The sequence below is a fragment of the Mercurialis annua genome, linkage group LG8 (assembly GCF_937616625.2).
Source record: "Mercurialis annua linkage group LG8, ddMerAnnu1.2, whole genome shotgun sequence".
NCBI lineage: Eukaryota > Viridiplantae > Streptophyta > Magnoliopsida > Malpighiales > Euphorbiaceae > Mercurialis > Mercurialis annua.
The window spans coordinates 28,659,236-28,677,994 of record NC_065577.1 but is presented as its reverse complement, the minus strand read 5'-3'; the positions used below and the strand labels follow the sequence as shown (position 1 = coordinate 28,677,994).

General features: G+C 37.2%; 1 non-coding gene across 1 annotated transcript; it reads left to right on the top strand.

The window, feature by feature from the left end:
• The first annotated feature begins 52 nt into the window (after window positions 1–52).
• Window positions 53–159, top strand: LOC126662438 (small nucleolar RNA R71). Its single transcript, XR_007635811.1, has one exon. It is a non-coding gene; the product is annotated as a small nucleolar RNA R71 (small nucleolar RNA).
• The last annotated feature ends 18,600 nt before the right edge of the window (window positions 160–18,759 follow it).

The following is an 18,759-nucleotide window of genomic DNA, read 5'->3' as shown; positions in this document are numbered from 1 at the left end:
CCCGCTCATGGTCAATCCTTCAAAGAAAATTTGAGTTAGTAATAATTCATCAAAGCAATGATGTGGACATTGAGCAATAAGCATCTTGAAGCGCTGCCACACCTCATGGAATGGTTCACCATCCAATTGAGTGAAGTTATATATTTTGCCTCGAAGGTCAAGATTCTTCTATGGAGAATAATATTTTGTAATGAAAGCATCATATACATCACTCCACGTATTGAACGATCCTTCGGGTAAGTTCAAAAGCCATGTCCTCGCACTCATCTTCATGCAATAAGGAAAACATCTTTTCCTTAATTCATCCTCCGTCAACCTGTTTAATGAGAAAGTTTCCACCACACTATAAAATTCTTTAATAAATAATAATGGATCATCCACTGTTGTGCCATTAAATTGTGGTAACATGTTGAGATGTATGGTTTTAAGCTCATAGTTTCGAGCTTCATCCGAGATTCGGATCCATGAAAGATTATTTACCATCAGTGGCCTTTGAATGTCTCTCAGTCTATGCGCGGCAGGTGCATTAACAACAAGATTCACTTGATTCGCCATTGTTTGTCTCTTTTCTTTTCGGTTCCTTCTACAAGTGTGTTCGATCTCTTGGTTCAAGGGTAGTAGTTCTGCGTTGTCACTGCTCTTGGAACGCCTTCGTTGCATATACTACCTGAAATTCACACTTGAAAGAGTTTTAGAAATAAAAACACAAAAATTAAAGAAATAACAATTTAAAACCGTCGTCCTTAGCAACGGCGCCAAAAACTTGATCGGCTAATTCTGCAAGTTCACAGAATCAATTGTAGCAAGTAATACTCGTAGTATTCCAAGGTCGAATCCACAAAAGACGAACTCTTTAAAATGTTATTTAATTTAATTTTTATAAAGTAACCGTTCTGTTAAGTTGATTCGGTTTTGAAAACAGAAAAACTGTCAAAAATGAAATTTCGACATGGAAGGTCCCTTTTTGAGTGTGGATCAAGGTTATATCGACATGGAAGGTCTATGAGTGCTCACCAAGGCCCGGACTTCCCAAAACTGTCAAAAATGAAATTTCCAGGTCATCAGCCGGCTTTTGGCCGGCTTGGAGGGTGTGAGTCGGCTCCGGGCCGGCCAAAGAGCCGTTTCACCAAAATCTGTAAATTTGGCCGATTCGATTCTTGGTTTGCAAGTGTTCCGTTATGGAGGCCAAGTTCGAGAAAGTTCGAGTCCGAGTTTGGGCTCGGTGTCTTCGCGAAAGTTGTAGATTTATCGCTTATCTTTTCATGACATGTTTAATCATATCATTTGGATATTTCTAGCTCTAGATATGATCCGAATACGGACATATGTCCGAATTTTCATCTTTTCGATCTTAACTTCCACCGACTGGTTTAGCGGCTTTGTTGCTTGCATTTAGACTTGATTCTCCATTATTCTTCTTCTTAGACTTGATAGAATCAATCCGGCTTGACTTTTAATTTATTTTTGCTCTGTTTATTCAATTATACTCCAGAAATGCTAAGTATTTACATTTTATATTCAAAACTACAAAAAGGTAAAAGTGAGTATAAAGCTCTCTATTTTACGCAATAAGAGACTAAAATATGAAATACAAATGATCTTAAAGTGACGTAAAATAGAGACTTATCAGTCTCCAATTGATTGTTTTCTGGTTTTGAACATTTAAAATAGTTAATTGTAGTTATTAACATGCTTTTTCATCGAATTTTATGGTGATTAGCAATTTAATGATTAAGCTATTTATGGCATTTTTATAACTAAAATTAACACATAAGCTAGTAATACATCCTAAAATACACAATTACAACAATTATGATATTCATGGCATGGCAAATGAAAGGTATTATGATAGGGAGTCCTCAAAAGTACCGTTCTGAGTCCTTCGCTCGCTTAATGGCGAAGTGGATGCAAAATCGAGCTTCGAATCTGTGTAGGGCTTGAGTTCTTGGAGAATCAAAGCGTTTTTTAGTTGTTTTTCTAGACTGGAGATTGTGTGTGTGTGTGTATGGCCGAATTTTCTGGTCTATTTTTAGGGTTTGTGTGCCACATTTTTGCCAGGCTGGCTTAAGGCTCTATATATAGAGTCTAATTAGGTCTAGGGTTAGCTTATGTGTATTTACAGGTTCGTCCTAGTTAGAGTTTGGTTAAGGGTTGAAGAAGTATTAAGTGATAAGTCTATATGTATTTAGGATTAAGTTTTAATTAATTAATTAGGATTTTAATTCTAATTTTCGGATTTTGACTTGCTAGCTAAGTAAAAAGGTGTTAAAAGTCTATTTTGGTGCCTAAAAGTGTCAAAAAAGGCTACTAATGTCCTATGGCTTTGGTCATGGTCAATTCCAGTCCGTAAAACTTGCAAATTGGCCTATAAACTTCTATGATATAGCAATAAGTCCATTTTATAGACTTAGATTACAATCTCTTTGGATTTTCATAGGCTATTTAAAATTGTGGGGATCGATATGCGAACGCCAGGACGCCTACCCAAAAGAGGGAGTCGGGTGCGAAATAATAAAAAATTTGCCTTTCCACCTCTTCAATGAGTCTGGGAGATTGCTAAACATCTTCAACCTAGAACAAAAGCCTAAGTGAAGAACGGCAACTCATTACGGCGGTAGGGAGAGTTTATCCAATAGTGAGTACGGTTAAGGCCAGTCGCTCACCATGAATATGGTAAAGGGATTTCAAGCAAATAAAGTAACGGATAACATTAGAGTGCAGTTGAGACAAAGCAATGCCCCAGTAATCAAAAAAGCTAAGCAACAACGTGTCCAGCGGAAAACAGAGACCAGCCAGCAACCGTACTCCAAAAACAAACAAACGGCCAGGAGGAAGACGTAAATTTGCAAACTGACCATCAGCGTGGAGATCAATGAGATAATCATTGGGTATGCCATAGGTCTCCCGAAGCGAAACGAACGATTCTTGGGTCAAAGAACAAGGCCACTTCTTCAAAGAAGCAACATCATTTGAGTAACCTTCAGCCATGGTCAAGGAGGAAGAGAGGAAGAAGGTCAAACAGCTAAGAAAAGAGCAAGGAGAAAAAGAGAAAAGCAGGAAAACAAAAAGAATAAAAAGGAAAAAAGAGATAATTCAGGAAAATTTTGAAAATGAAAGTGAAAAGAAGCGACGGCAAAACACCAAAGGTGCAAGACGCATTAAGTGCAGCATAGCAGGCTGTCAGAAAGGTACAAGAAAAAAGAAGAGGAGAAACCGAACAGACGACCTGACCCAATAAAGTCCGCTTTGCAATATAGACATATTTATCTACACGAAACGGGAACTAAAGGGGGGAGTAATGATGGAATAAGACCATAAAGCACACGGAAAACACAAATCCCACATCGTACAGGAGAAGCAAGAAATACACGCTCGCTTATAAATAAATCAATCCTAAGCTCTCACAAAGATCAGACATTCAGACACCTCACTAATACATTACCAGACCCGATACTCACATCTTTTTCCCGATACTGTATCAGGAACCTCTTGTAAAATCCACACATCTATCAGGATCATTCTGACGTTTCTGAAACTTAAGAGTTGACAAGAACTCCAAGGAAAGAGTCCTATCATTAATAGTATCAATGCTCAAAAAAATGCATCCAACCTAATTTCTCTAACCAAGAATCAATCTAAGCCCTAAAATTTAAGGATTCATAATGTAATAACCTGGAAATTTAAAGGATAAAATATTGCCACGTGTATAATATTTTAGTAGACGGGAGTACGTAAATTAAATTTAAAGATATTTTTAATTTATAATTGTCCCTAAAATTTTATTGTGACAATAGGATTTCAAATTTAAATTTAGGGAATTCAAATTTGATTTATTATATAGTTAGCGGGAATAAAATGAACTTATGAATTGGGTGCAAAATAATTCATTAGTCCCTAGCGAATATTTTTTGTGCCAAGATTCGCAAAATATTTTAAAAAAGGTTATCGTGAAAATTTGATAAAATTTGAAAGTATAAATTTTATCAAGCGCAGTCAATACGGACCTAATAAATCAAAAATGATTTATTAAAAATAAAGTATAAGTCAAACGAGAATAAAAATTATATTTTTATTCTTTTATGTTTTATAATATTTTTGGGTAAATTTTCACGAAATTCAGGAGTCATTTCCGTTTGGGCTACGAACGACTAGTTATGAAGTTGGTTTAAAGTGCATGATTGAGCTAGTACTAAATTGCAATTTAACCATTATGTATATATAAGATTCATTTGAATCGAAGGAAGGAAAAGCCTTCATTTCTTTCTCAGAGAAAGAAAAAGAGAGCTTCTTCCTCTCTAAACACAGCGACGATTAGGGTTTCCACCCGTTTCGCTCGTTTCTCGATTCTAACTCCGTTTCTTTAACGATTACTCAACTAATCGAGGCATTATACCCGTATTAAACGGTTATTTTGATATATTTTGAATATATATTCGTTTATAAACTGTTGCTGATTCGAATAATAATTTTAAACGACCAAATTAAGTTTGGATTTGTGTATATGTGATTGTGGACGTTAGAATAGCTTTTTTGGACGTATCGAGTAGGACGGGAGATCCCGGAATTTAAATTCTCGCACAGCCCACGGTGCGCGAGAACAATGAGTTGTGCGACCGCACAGCAGCCCTGATAGGGCCTATTGGACGGCGTTTTGTGGACTTGACGTGGGACATTCCGGGGGGAGTCCGAGGGGTTTTTGCCTAGTAACCCGAGGTGTTTTCTGACCGAACCAAAAACATTTTAAATAAATGTTTTTAAACCTAAAGTTAGATGTTTTAAAATGAGGTTTTAAAAGTAAACTTAAATGTTTATAACAGACTTTAAAAGATTTAATGTCAACGTTTAAACGGTTTTAAAAGATTTAGCAATCGATTTGCTAAATACCTAATATATGACTAAGAATTATTTTAACAATTAAGTCTATACTATTAATAGTTTTTTTAGGTATTTCTATACCTAAAATAACTTTTAGAGAGAAGTTTGAATAGTTTCTCAAAATGAAAATTAATTATATGATTTTAAAAGAAAAGAGATTATAAGTGTTATGTGTTTAAATGATTATATATGCTTTTCCTGGAACTAGGTTTCTGAACCTAGAAATTTATACAGGAAACATATATTGATGTTTTATCCTGTTTGTTTTGTGTGTTTAGTCCGACCAGCTTGTCAGCAGTCAGACCCCGACCACAGGGATTCTGACACACATACCTTAGGAATAAGTATTAGACCTAGCGGTGTTGTGAGTTTCTTTGTTTACTTTTGAATATTAGTATTCAATTGTTTTTAAATCCATAAATTGCACTAAGTGTGAAACTTAGCCAAGGAAAATCTATTGAAATGAGCTATCTATGTAATACCCCAAAATAATTAATTAGCTAATTGGACCACGTGTCCAGTTTTGAGTCGCAGAAGTGGCGATATTGGAAAGTTTTCCGATAAATAAGTTTTAGTAGGTCGTTTAGAAAAAGGTTATTACGGAGAAAATTTATATTCTAAAGTTGGAATTGGAATCTAATGGAAAAATGATGAGAAAAGTCTAAAATAAGGTATAGGGACCAAAGTGATAATTTAGCCACTTTGTGTCGAAAATAGAAATATGGGATTTTGACAGGAAAGTGTTATTATCGGGCTTTGTATTATTTATAGGATATAAATAATACGTATAAGTCGTAATAAAAGAATTTAACGATTTAGTTATGGACTAAATCGTATAAAAGAGAAGTTTAAAGGATAAATGATAAGAAACAAAAAGAACAAGGATCAAAGTGGGCTTTTAGCCAAACAATATAAGAAAGGAAATATGAAATGAAGGAAGCAGAGAGAACCATCCAGAGAATTGAGAGATTATCGTCGATTTCCGTCGTTTCGCCGCCGTTTCTCCGTTCGACATCCGATTCGAGTGATTCAAGCGGCGATTTCTTCAGAACGGAAAGCTCTATCACCTCCGACCATCAAATTAAGGTAAGAGGTCGGGTTTTGGCATGAAAAAGATGGTTTTGTGGGCTGTTTTCATGAGATTATGATTTTGGTTTGAATTTGACGTTTTTGAGTTTATTATGACGTTTTTGAAGAAACCGAGATATGGGTATTGAGCGTGGGTATGTTTAGCACGTCGGGACTGTGGCGAAACCCCGGAAAATCTGATTTCCGGGGCTGTGCACGTGGTACACGACCGTGTACCACGGGTGCACGAACGTGTACTGATGTACACGAACGTGCACCTAGCGAGGTACACGATCGTGTACTGAAGTACACGAACGTGTACTTCTCATGGTACACGAACGTGTACAATGAGTACACGAACGTGTACCCCTGAGGTGCACGAACGTGTACTCAGTTGCACGATCGTGCACCCACCAAAACGCACACCGTGCACCCCAACTCGCCCCCACGCGTATACAAACTATAATTGACCTAAGTGTTTGACGTTTAGGGTAATTGGACGTGGAAAGACGGATTTCGGACTTTGAGAATCATTAATCTCGAGATTAGCTCGACGTTTTAGGTAAATTATAAAATGGAGAACGTCAAGGACGTTAAGCGATTCTCAATTATGAGAAATAGTATTCGCTAAGTCGTTTATACGACTAGAGATATTGAATACGTAAATAAGTGTAAAACAAAACTAAATCCTAAAACTTAAAAGTATTATACGTATAAGAATATGAGAATCACGTCTAACTATTAACGATTTATCAGACGTGTCTGCGAGTAGTGAAGTCAGTAGAGGCAGACTAGCAAGAGCGTACTATCAGATCGATCATATCATTTCTTGGATTGCGGTCACTGTGAGTTGCACTTTACTTTCGTGTATTATCGATTAATATTATGTTGATATCATACTATATATATATATATACTGTTTATATGCATCGCACTATATATATATATATGAATTGTTGATATGCTACATGTTTTGATTAAGTTTTAATGTACGAGAACCTAGTATACGATCCAACGAAACTAGCTACCTATTGGGTGTCAATAGGCTGCGTGATCACCAGTAATCGAGTCAGTCTAGTGTGTCTGACTATAAGATATGATTTGAGATGCATGCATGGTTTGATTATGAAAACTATGATATGAATGCTATACGAGAGTGAACTCGGTTACAGTGTAACCTGAGCCCCGTATCTAGTAGGTTGGACCTACCAGTGGGTTGGACCCACCTCTTTGGGATTAAGAGATATGTTCTGACTGACGTGGTTGAACGTGAACGCTCCCGGGTCAGACTAATGGAATCAGTATGATTTGAATAATAGTGAGTTACGTTATGTTTCAGGATTATAGTTTCGAAAGGATCGAGTACTTGTTCATATGTATTTTTATATTGATATTGATTTGAAATGCGATGCTATGTTTTTAAAATAATACCGTTAGTAAACTGCGAACTCACTCAGTATTTCCCCAAATACTGACCCCTCACCTTTGATGTCTTTCAGGTGCTTAGCTTGTGGACTTAGCTAGAGACCAATTTTGAAGTCCAGAAGTCAGCTGTATATGTTAGTTTCTGACTTCTGTGAGTGCTGCAGTAGTGGTCCTGTGTCAACAGAATAGTAGCCTAGTCAGCAGTTTATTTTGATTGTATATATCAACTGCTGTATTTGTCTATATGCTTTTTGATAGGCTACGTACGTTGTATGTGATCCACGGCCCCAGATGCCAGTGGGATGTTTGAAACACTAACTGATGTATATAGTACCGCGAGGCCAGTTCGTACAGGGTACGGTAACTAGAGCCCGCGAGGTTTTGAAACAGTTAGTGTACATATTCGGTTATATGTTATATATATGTATATATTTGCTTCCGTTGTTTGTTGTTATTTGTTTATATTATATTTGCGAAAAATAAATTGTGATTTTAGGCTTGCTACGGGTTCCGGAGCTACCACTCCCGTTCCCTAGCGCCGGTTGCGGCTCAATAAATTTTGGGTCGTGACAATGTTGGTATCAGAGCAGTTTGGTCCAGTTACCACTGCAAGTTTGTTTCAATGCTTGTCTGAGAGCAGTTTGGTCCAGTTACCACTGCTAGAGTTGTCTGATTGCTTGTTTGACCGGGAGTATTTGTCAGTAAGTATACCTAGGAACTACTGCAGCAAGAGTCAGACCGTAGTTGTCTGTAATTGTGTTATGTGTGTATTAGTAGTACGTGGCATTACGCGCGCGTACCAGGACTATTAAATTAGTAAGTGAATAGTATCTGTTTATACGGACGACCAAGGCAATTAAGTATGTGTTGCTTGTGCTAAGATATAGAAGGTGGTTACATGTTTGCAAATTATGAGCAATTGAGAGGGTTAAGTATTTGCTATTCGCGCTGAGGTTATTAAAATGAATATTTGCTTGCGAATTACGTGCGACTGGATTAAATGTTAAATGGTTACAGCATTTATAAGCTGATTTTGGAATTGCGTGTAAAATGGGCTCAGATGGTCGCTTACGTTTGAAATTGTTTCTTTTCAGCATGTCTGGGCAAAACGGAGCTCAGTCGCATGCTGATGAAGAACGGGAGGAAGCGCCTCCTATATTTCAAAACGGGTTTCATAATGAAGTGGGCGAACCATCTGGGGTCCATCACAGTGGATTCCACGCAAATAATGGAGCATCGCCAGAGATATATCAAAATGGTTTTATGTCTGTGTCGGAGATAGGTAGTTCTTCCAGAAACAGAGTTAGAGAACATTCGCCGGAGATTGAATACAGCGAAGAAGAGGAAGGGGAACCGGAGGAAGATCCGGAAGAGGATCTTGAAGAAGATCCTGAGGAAGACCCTGAGGAGGATCCTGAGGAGGATCCAGAAGAAGAATTAGAGGAAGAAGCAGAAGAGGAAAATCCTCAGGAAGAAGAGTATGAAGAAGAGGAGTTAGATGAGTTAGATGTTGAGGAATACAGAGGTGACTATTTCTGGTCAAGTGTGCGGAGGTATCGCAATCTGAGGGAAGATGCGGACATAGCTAACGGTCAGGCGCAAATAGCTTTAAATCAGGTTAGAAGGCAGATGCGTTCTTTTTCTAGAGGGATGTTGACTGTAGGAGCGTATTCTACTGATTTTCTGCGGATGGCTGAAGGAGTCCCTAATCTGAACGAAAGCAATAGGACCATTAATCGCAGATATGTCAGGGGCTTAGGACCTCAGTTTGATGAGCTGTATGAGCACGTGGACGAACATTTCAGTACGCTTACTACAATGGCCCGTAGGATTGAAACAGAGCATGAATGGTCGGGTGATCCGATACGACCTTATTACTTTAGACGTGAGTACCACCCGGATTACGTCAGTACGTCCTCCAGAACTACAACCAACCCCTATTTCGTGCAAAGAGGTGGACGAAACTCAGGTAGAACAGTTAGGGGCCGACATACAGGCATAGTTATTAGGGAACCTAACGTTCCGCGTCAGGCACCTCCAGGTATTAGTAATTTATATGCTTTGAGTAATTGTGTTTATGTGTTTGCATTATTGTGTTTATATATTTGCTGCATTGCATAGTAGAATGTCAATAATAGGTTTTGCCTTTAGGATAATACCTTAGACAGCGAGAACCTATAGGAAGCGTTGTAGTTGAACTCACGCGCCTAATATAAGAACATATAAACATAACTCACGAAAATAGTAATATAATATATACTACACAATACATTTGTAGCGAACGTAATTCCTATATTACGTTTTAAAATTTGAGGAAAGAGATGGATTGTGTACCGGGAGTCGATGTGAAACATCGGTATCTGCATCTGTATATGACGTAAAAGAGAATGTTGCAGAAGTGGATAAGATGATTACAGCAATAGAAAATTTTGAATTCAATTGAGTTATTGGAGATATGGAGAAAGAAGTGATGTGACAGACGAACAGTCTGTAAATGACAGAAAATAACAGCAATACAAAAATTTGACAGCAGTACAAAAATCTGAAATATACTCAATAAATATAAAGAAAGCCGTTAATAGTCGCAGAGCGTATAATCTGGAGTAAGACTTACGATTTGATGAAGATTTTGAAAGTTTTTATGATTTTCAAGGTACAATTGTGCTCAGGCATCGCATGTGACATTGCATAACCATGATAGAAATGCATAAAGAATGATTTTCAAAATTTTAGATCATGCATCATATCTTTGTAATGGAAAAAGAAACTGCAATTTTGAGCAACTCCTTGGTGATGAGAGATGTCATCACTCTGAGCAGCAATTGTACTAACGATTTTAATGATTTATGAAAAGTGATTTAGAAAGAGCTGCGCAGCCAAAAGAAGTTTTAAAATCGTATTGTTTAGTAAGTAAACTCGGATGTAAAGCCCTGCGACAAATAATCAAAGATTCTTAACAGATAAGAATAAAAATTGTGAAAGAAACTTCAATAAAAGAATAGAGCCATGTTAATAACCATTGCCCTAAGGCTAATAGAACTAAAGAAGAATGTGAATAAGAAATTACCGCCGGAAATGCGCAGATAAGCTGCACTGCACTGGTAATACTTAAGGATACAATATTTATCCTTATGATTGAACAAAGGATAAAATGACAGGGAGTCGTGCAAAGCGAAAGAAACGTAATATATACATAAGGATGATGTATGATTACTCTTATGATTGAGATAAACGAAGTAGTGATTGTAAGTTGTAATTGAAAAGGAGAAATTAAAAGTATGAAGGGCAAAAGAGATGGTAATACGAATAATGAATATCAAGTGATATTCAAAGTATTTATAGCGTTATCAATATCAGTAAAGGATACAGAAATAGAAAAAGGAAAGTCTTGATTGGGTATTATTAACGCAAGGATTATGGTATCAGGAATACATCTAAGGTCACACTATAGACGATAGATGAAACAAAGGTAATAGTAAGAAGATTCTCAGTTATACTACGACAAGAGACTACTGTGAGCAAGATAAATAATCGATTAATGATAAGTACGAAGTCACAGCTATACGTGGAGAGCTAAGAGCTAAGTAAGAGAAAGGACATGACTGACGTATAGTAATGAATATCAAGAAAGGTATAAGAATAATTGTAAGGTCCCAATAAGTTTTATGAAAATTCGAGGACGAATTTTTATAAGGGGGGAAGAATGTAATACCCCAAAATAATTAATTAGCTAATTGGACCACGTGTCCAGTTTTGAGTCGCAGAAGTGGCGATATTGGAAAGTTTTCCGATAAATAAGTTTTAGTAGGTCGTTTAGAAAAAGGTTATTACGGAGAAAATTTATATTCTAAAGTTGGAATTGGAATCTAATGGAAAAATGATGAGAAAAGTCTAAAATAAGGTATAGGGACCAAAGTGATAATTTAGCCACTTTGTGTCGAAAATAGAAATATGGGATTTTGACAGGAAAGTGTTATTATCGGGCTTTGTATTATTTATAGGATATAAATAATACGTATAAGTCGTAATAAAAGAATTTAACGATTTAGTTATGGACTAAATCGTATAAAAGAGAAGTTTAAAGGATAAATGATAAGAAACAAAAAGAACAAGGATCAAAGTGGGCTTTTAGCCAAACAATATAAGAAAGGAAATATGAAATGAAGGAAGCAGAGAGAACCATCCAGAGAATTGAGAGATTATCGTCGATTTCCGTCGTTTCGCCGCCGTTTCTCCGTTCGACATCCGATTCGAGTGATTCAAGCGGCGATTTCTTCAGAACGGAAAGCTCTATCACCTCCGACCATCAAATTAAGGTAAGAGGTCGGGTTTTGGCATGAAAAAGATGGTTTTGTGGGCTGTTTTCATGAGATTATGATTTTGGTTTGAATTTGACGTTTTTGAGTTTATTATGACGTTTTTGAAGAAACCGAGATATGGGTATTGAGCGTGGGTATGTTTAGCACGTCGGGACTGTGGCGAAACCCCGGAAAATCTGATTTCCGGGGCTGTGCACGTGGTACACGACCGTGTACCACGGGTGCACGAACGTGTACTGATGTACACGAACGTGCACCTAGCGAGGTACACGATCGTGTACTGAAGTACACGAACGTGTACTTCTCATGGTACACGAACGTGTACAATGAGTACACGAACGTGTACCCCTGAGGTGCACGAACGTGTACTCAGTTGCACGATCGTGCACCCACCAAAACGCACACCGTGCACCCCAACTCGCCCCCACGCGTATACAAACTATAATTGACCTAAGTGTTTGACGTTTAGGGTAATTGGACGTGGAAAGACGGATTTCGGACTTTGAGAATCATTAATCTCGAGATTAGCTCGACGTTTTAGGTAAATTATAAAATGGAGAACGTCAAGGACGTTAAGCGATTCTCAATTATGAGAAATAGTATTCGCTAAGTCGTTTATACGACTAGAGATATTGAATACGTAAATAAGTGTAAAACAAAACTAAATCCTAAAACTTAAAAGTATTATACGTATAAGAATATGAGAATCACGTCTAACTATTAACGATTTATCAGACGTGTCTGCGAGTAGTGAAGTCAGTAGAGGCAGACTAGCAAGAGCGTACTATCAGATCGATCATATCATTTCTTGGATTGCGGTCACTGTGAGTTGCACTTTACTTTCGTGTATTATCGATTAATATTATGTTGATATCATACTATATATATATATATACTGTTTATATGCATCGCACTATATATATATATATGAATTGTTGATATGCTACATGTTTTGATTAAGTTTTAATGTACGAGAACCTAGTATACGATCCAACGAAACTAGCTACCTATTGGGTGTCAATAGGCTGCGTGATCACCAGTAATCGAGTCAGTCTAGTGTGTCTGACTATAAGATATGATTTGAGATGCATGCATGGTTTGATTATGAAAACTATGATATGAATGCTATACGAGAGTGAACTCGGTTACAGTGTAACCTGAGCCCCGTATCTAGTAGGTTGGACCTACCAGTGGGTTGGACCCACCTCTTTGGGATTAAGAGATATGTTCTGACTGACGTGGTTGAACGTGAACGCTCCCGGGTCAGACTAATGGAATCAGTATGATTTGAATAATAGTGAGTTACGTTATGTTTCAGGATTATAGTTTCGAAAGGATCGAGTACTTGTTCATATGTATTTTTATATTGATATTGATTTGAAATGCGATGCTATGTTTTTAAAATAATACCGTTAGTAAACTGCGAACTCACTCAGTATTTCCCCAAATACTGACCCCTCACCTTTGATGTCTTTCAGGTGCTTAGCTTGTGGACTTAGCTAGAGACCAATTTTGAAGTCCAGAAGTCAGCTGTATATGTTAGTTTCTGACTTCTGTGAGTGCTGCAGTAGTGGTCCTGTGTCAACAGAATAGTAGCCTAGTCAGCAGTTTATTTTGATTGTATATATCAACTGCTGTATTTGTCTATATGCTTTTTGATAGGCTACGTACGTTGTATGTGATCCACGGCCCCAGATGCCAGTGGGATGTTTGAAACACTAACTGATGTATATAGTACCGCGAGGCCAGTTCGTACAGGGTACGGTAACTAGAGCCCGCGAGGTTTTGAAACAGTTAGTGTACATATTCGGTTATATGTTATATATATGTATATATTTGCTTCCGTTGTTTGTTGTTATTTGTTTATATTATATTTGCGAAAAATAAATTGTGATTTTAGGCTTGCTACGGGTTCCGGAGCTACCACTCCCGTTCCCTAGCGCCGGTTGCGGCTCAATAAATTTTGGGTCGTGACAATCTATTAGGCAACAATTGGACTATGTGATCACCGTTGTTAATGAACTAGAGTGAGAGGTAAACAACATTTGCATATACATATTAAGACTAGGTTGTGTAGCCAGATGCTTGTAAAGCGGCTTAGACCTAACGGGTAGTCATGAGGCGGCAGTGACTTAAGTTACGGTCCAACAACCCTATATAAAGTTAAGATGGTTGTGATACATAAGTATACAGCTCATTCCGTATTAAACAAGATTTGAGCATATGCATTATAACATTAGAACGTAATTGGAATAGGGTTTCATTTGGATCGATGAACTGGTAATATTTTTATATACCGATATTTTACCTATTTGCGATTTTGGTATTTAATTGTAAACCTATTCACTCACTCAGAAATATTTATATTTCTGACTCCGTTGTTGCTTATCATTTTCAGGTACTTCGCTTTGGGTCCGGTTGAGCTTCCACTCTTCTGTTTCAGGGAAGCTTCTCTTTTGACATGTACGTAAAATTTTGTACTCTTAGCTGCTGCAGTAGTGTGCCATAGGAGAGATATGCCAGTAGCCATGTCAGTGTTCCTCTCTCAGTATACTCTGGTTGGAACCTATTTTTTTATACCTACTAGGTGGCTACTTACTTGGAATTTGGTATTTAGTTTCTATTCCTCTACGTATAGGCCAGGCATTATGCTTTTGGTTTGCAAAAACATTGTGTATTGGTTTGTTGGCCTTATGTATCTGGTCTGCTGTGTGATTACTTAATATGTTTAATATAACGCTTTTGAAGTGAAAGTTGTTTGAGATATTTTATTTAACATATTATTCATTTTGTGTGATTTGAAACGGGGTTGCCTTCGAGGTAAGGCATAGAGGCTAAGTCCCTGATTTCAGTATTACCACATCAGTTTTCAGAAAGAAGCGTGGGTGAATATTTCAGAACTGTCTTTACGTTAAAAAATGTTTTAACAATTTTTTCTGAAACGGATCGTATATGAGATATGATCTAGCTTTATATTTGCAAAAAAATTATAGAGGTTTTAGGCTTGCTACGGGTTTCGGAACAACCATTCCCATTCTCTAGCGCAGGTCTCAGCTCGAGTTTCGAGGAGGAAATCGGGTCGTGACACATAAGTATTAGGATAATACATCCTAGAGTTTAGGAATTCACATTTGTCTATGTCATAGAGTCTTACCCGTTCATCATTGGTGAGGTTGGTTGAAGGAGAGGGACGAGAGCCGCCTCGAGGACCACAACCCACTGTTTTTTGCTTTTGACCAACCCTTGATGTTGACATGATTAAGAATTGAGGACGAAATTGGAGATTTCAACCAAAAAATGAAATTGGGAAAAACTCAAGGTTAGTGATTTTGTTCAAAATTGATTGAATTTTAACAAAATAGGATGTTAGAGATTGATTGTAGGAGGTTTAAACAAGTTTTCATGGATCGATTTTGACTTTGAATGGTGAAAATTCGAAGATTTGGGTGAAAGGATATTGTGAGCGGAGAGGGTTCGAGGGCCGCTCGCCCAAGGCTTATGGCTGACTTCTTGATTTGGAAATGGATTTTGAAAAATGGAGTCGCCACCTAGTTCAGCTAGGAAATGCCTTTTAACCGAATAGGTAACCTTACTCGCTTATAGGTAAGATTACTGTGCATCAGACTAAAGACTAGGGTTCGTGGACCTTCCTGAGACTCGTGAGCTTGGCTTATCGGTTACAAATTTTATATGCCGGACATATTTGCATTAATCTAATCTCAACAGTATATGCAGTTCACAGGATATGAAAGCTATTAATAAACAAGTATGAATGAAATAAATACGTTTGATCCACATATGACTCGATCTGGACTAGCATTGAGGGAAGTAGCATATGCTCCTAAACATTCATCTAACCTTAAAGGATTTTAACAAGTAGCAAAGTCTGGCTGGTCTGGATATTTTTACATGCAAAAAACCTAAATCGGGAGTCTGAGTTTGATTGATTAATTTTGTTAGGTGATCTTGAAAAACCTATACAAGTATTACTACTCATTTCATGGCAGTCCTACGATGTCTAAGTGATGCGCTGGAATTGCATTAGTTGGCCAATTTTTGTGATTAGTACTTTAACTGGTTTGGAAAGCGGTAAACAATGTGGGAATGCTCAGGGGATGTTTGGTATACATACATGGTTAGGGGTACTTTTTAACCTCGTTGACTTTGAAAGCCTTGCACTCGCGCGGGTTTTGTCAATCGGTCTGGTCGGCACAGGTTCTCGGTTAGATCTCGAGAGTTATGCATCTCGTCGATCTGATTCTACTGGTTTTATCCGAAGTCAATTCCGAGTTTGGGTTAACCTGAAATCTTTTCTGGAGTTTACTGGTTTGCTGGGCCTCGGGCTCGTGGGCTCGGTTTATACTTTATGTTACATTATTGGTCTTTTGGGTCCGTTTTACATTGGGTCTGGCCCGTTACAAAGGAAAAACATAAAGTACATGGGAAACGGTAAATCATGGTCTAATCAGAATCTAATTTTGAGCTCCAACGAGCCCGAAAATCTAATTTGAAAGTCTGGGAATCGTCTAGAAGATCTGGGAAGCAAGGTTCTGGGGCTGGGCATCAAGAACACGGCACCAGTGTGACCGCTGGCGCCGGCAGTTAGCAATTGTCTGTTTTTCAGCAATTTCTTGGTTCGTTTGTAGCTTGTTTTTCACTCGTTTCAGCTCCGTTTTTCATGCAAAAGTAGTAAAAAAACGCATAAAATCGAACAAGGAATGAAAAAACGGCAGTCTGGAAGTGTTTTTAAGGTTATTTGAACAAAAAATATACAACAACTATTTTTGGGTGTTTTCATGTCAAAAAATAGCTAAAAACTTCTACAAACATGCATTCTAGAGGTTTTGATCGATTGAGTTTCTTGATTTGAGCATAAAAAATGTCGATTATAACTAATTAACACACCGACTAATGATTTCATGGCAGTTTGAAAATTATTTATTAAGTATAGCATGCCAATTTTATGGCTAAAATTGGCGAATAAACTAACATACACCCTAAATCATTTAACTTTGGCATGTATGATGCTTATTATGACATATATTCATGGAAAATCAAAGGAATAATTAAAGGGTCCTCAAAATACCAGTCAAAGTCCATGGCTCTTTCGTTGGAAAAGTGGATGCGGAATCCAGCTTCAAATATGGTGCTTGTGCTATGTTCTTAGAGAATTAAAAAGTGTTTTAGTGTTTTAGGACTGGAAGTTGGTGCAGTTTTGTGTGTGTGTGTTGAAATATTCGGCTATGCTATTCTAGCGGGGTGGTCATATTTTCTTGTTTGATTTCTAGTGTTTGTGTGCCACCTCTAGCCAAATTGACTTAAGGTTGAATATATAGTGGTTAGGGGTGATCTAGGGTTAACTAGAGGTTCAATTAGTTTTAAATTACTATTTATCTAATTAGATTTTGTTTTAAAGTTAAAAAAGTGTTAAGTGATAGATTTTTAGGATTAGGATTAGGTTTAAATTATTTACTTTAGGTTTTTTACAATTAAATTAGGATTTACACTTGGTGGCTAAGCAAAAAAAGTGCTAAAAGTTAGTTTTGGTGCAAAAAAGTGTCAAAACGGCCTACTAAGACCCAATGAGCTTGGTTAAGGTAAATTTCAGTCAGTAAAACTTGTAAATTAGCCCATAAACTTCTAAGACATTGCAATTAGTCCAATTTCTGGACTTAGACTACAATCTCTTTGGATATTTTATGGGCTATTTATGACTCTACAATCTCTTTGGATCTTTTTATGGGCTATTTATGACTAATTGCGTTTTAATCCTTCAATTTTGCAGCAGTGCACAGATTACGCCTGCTTGGATTCCAGCAAGCAAATATGTAGCTCGTCACCCGGACGGATTTCTCTGAAAATCATCATTGGACGCTTCACTCCCTTATCACCTTTTCCTGTCCAAAAAATAGGTGTCTACAGATATGACAACAACGAACGACATTGTTTTGGGAAGAGGAAAGAACAATTTCAAAAAAAAGAGAAGCTAAAATGGAAAAGGGTTTAAAACTCGACGGACGATCGTCTAGACGAGATAGACGATCGTCTATTGACAGAAAATCGCTTAGCATTTGTAGAAACTGGAGTTAAATGAGTTTGGGACAGACGATCGTCTAGTTAAAAGTGACGATCGTCTAGGATGAATTTTTTTAAAATGCATGAAAAACATTAAAAGAGAAGTATATGAGTAAAATAGTTTGAATTTAAGCAATAGTATGGACTAAAACTTAATATATACTCATTAATCAATGAAAATTAAGCATGTGATTATCCATTTCCAATTTGTTTGAGTAAAACGCATAATCATCCAAACAAACACTAAAAACACATGACAATTAACACAACAATTAGTTCAAAGAACTACCATCAAGCATACCTATTTCTTCAATAATGAAATTCATACGATCTACTTTTAGAAGCTTGGTAAAGATGTCTGTAAGTTGATTAGTTGCATCGATGAATTCAATCACAACGTCACTATTTTGCACATGATCACGAATGAAATGATGACGGATACCTATATGTTTACTCCTAGAGTGTTAAATTAGAAAGGTTAATTGCACTTGTATTGTCACATTTAATAGGAATGTTGGCAAGTGCAATACCGTAATCATTTAGTTGTTGCTTAATCCAAAGGACTTGAGTTCAACAACACCCGGCCGCCACATATTTGGCCTTCGAGGTTGATAAAGCCACATAATCTTGCTTTTTACTACTCCAAGAGATCAAACTATGACCTGAGAATTGGCAACTCCATGAGGTACTTTTACGATCAATAAGACAATTTGCATTGTCGGCATCGTAGTAAGCAAGCAACCTAGGGTCCAAGTTTCTAGGTACCGTATTTCTAGTTTGAAAGTGCCATTCAAATACTTAAAAATAAGATTAACGACATGAAAATCATACTCCTTAGGACAAGATTGAAAACGAGCACACAAACACACACTAAACATGATATCGGGTCTACTAGAGGTAAGATAAAGGAGCGATCTGATCATACCTCGACACATTGTGATGTCAATGCATGTACCCGATTTGTCTTTATCCAATTTTATTGTGGTCCTCATTGGTG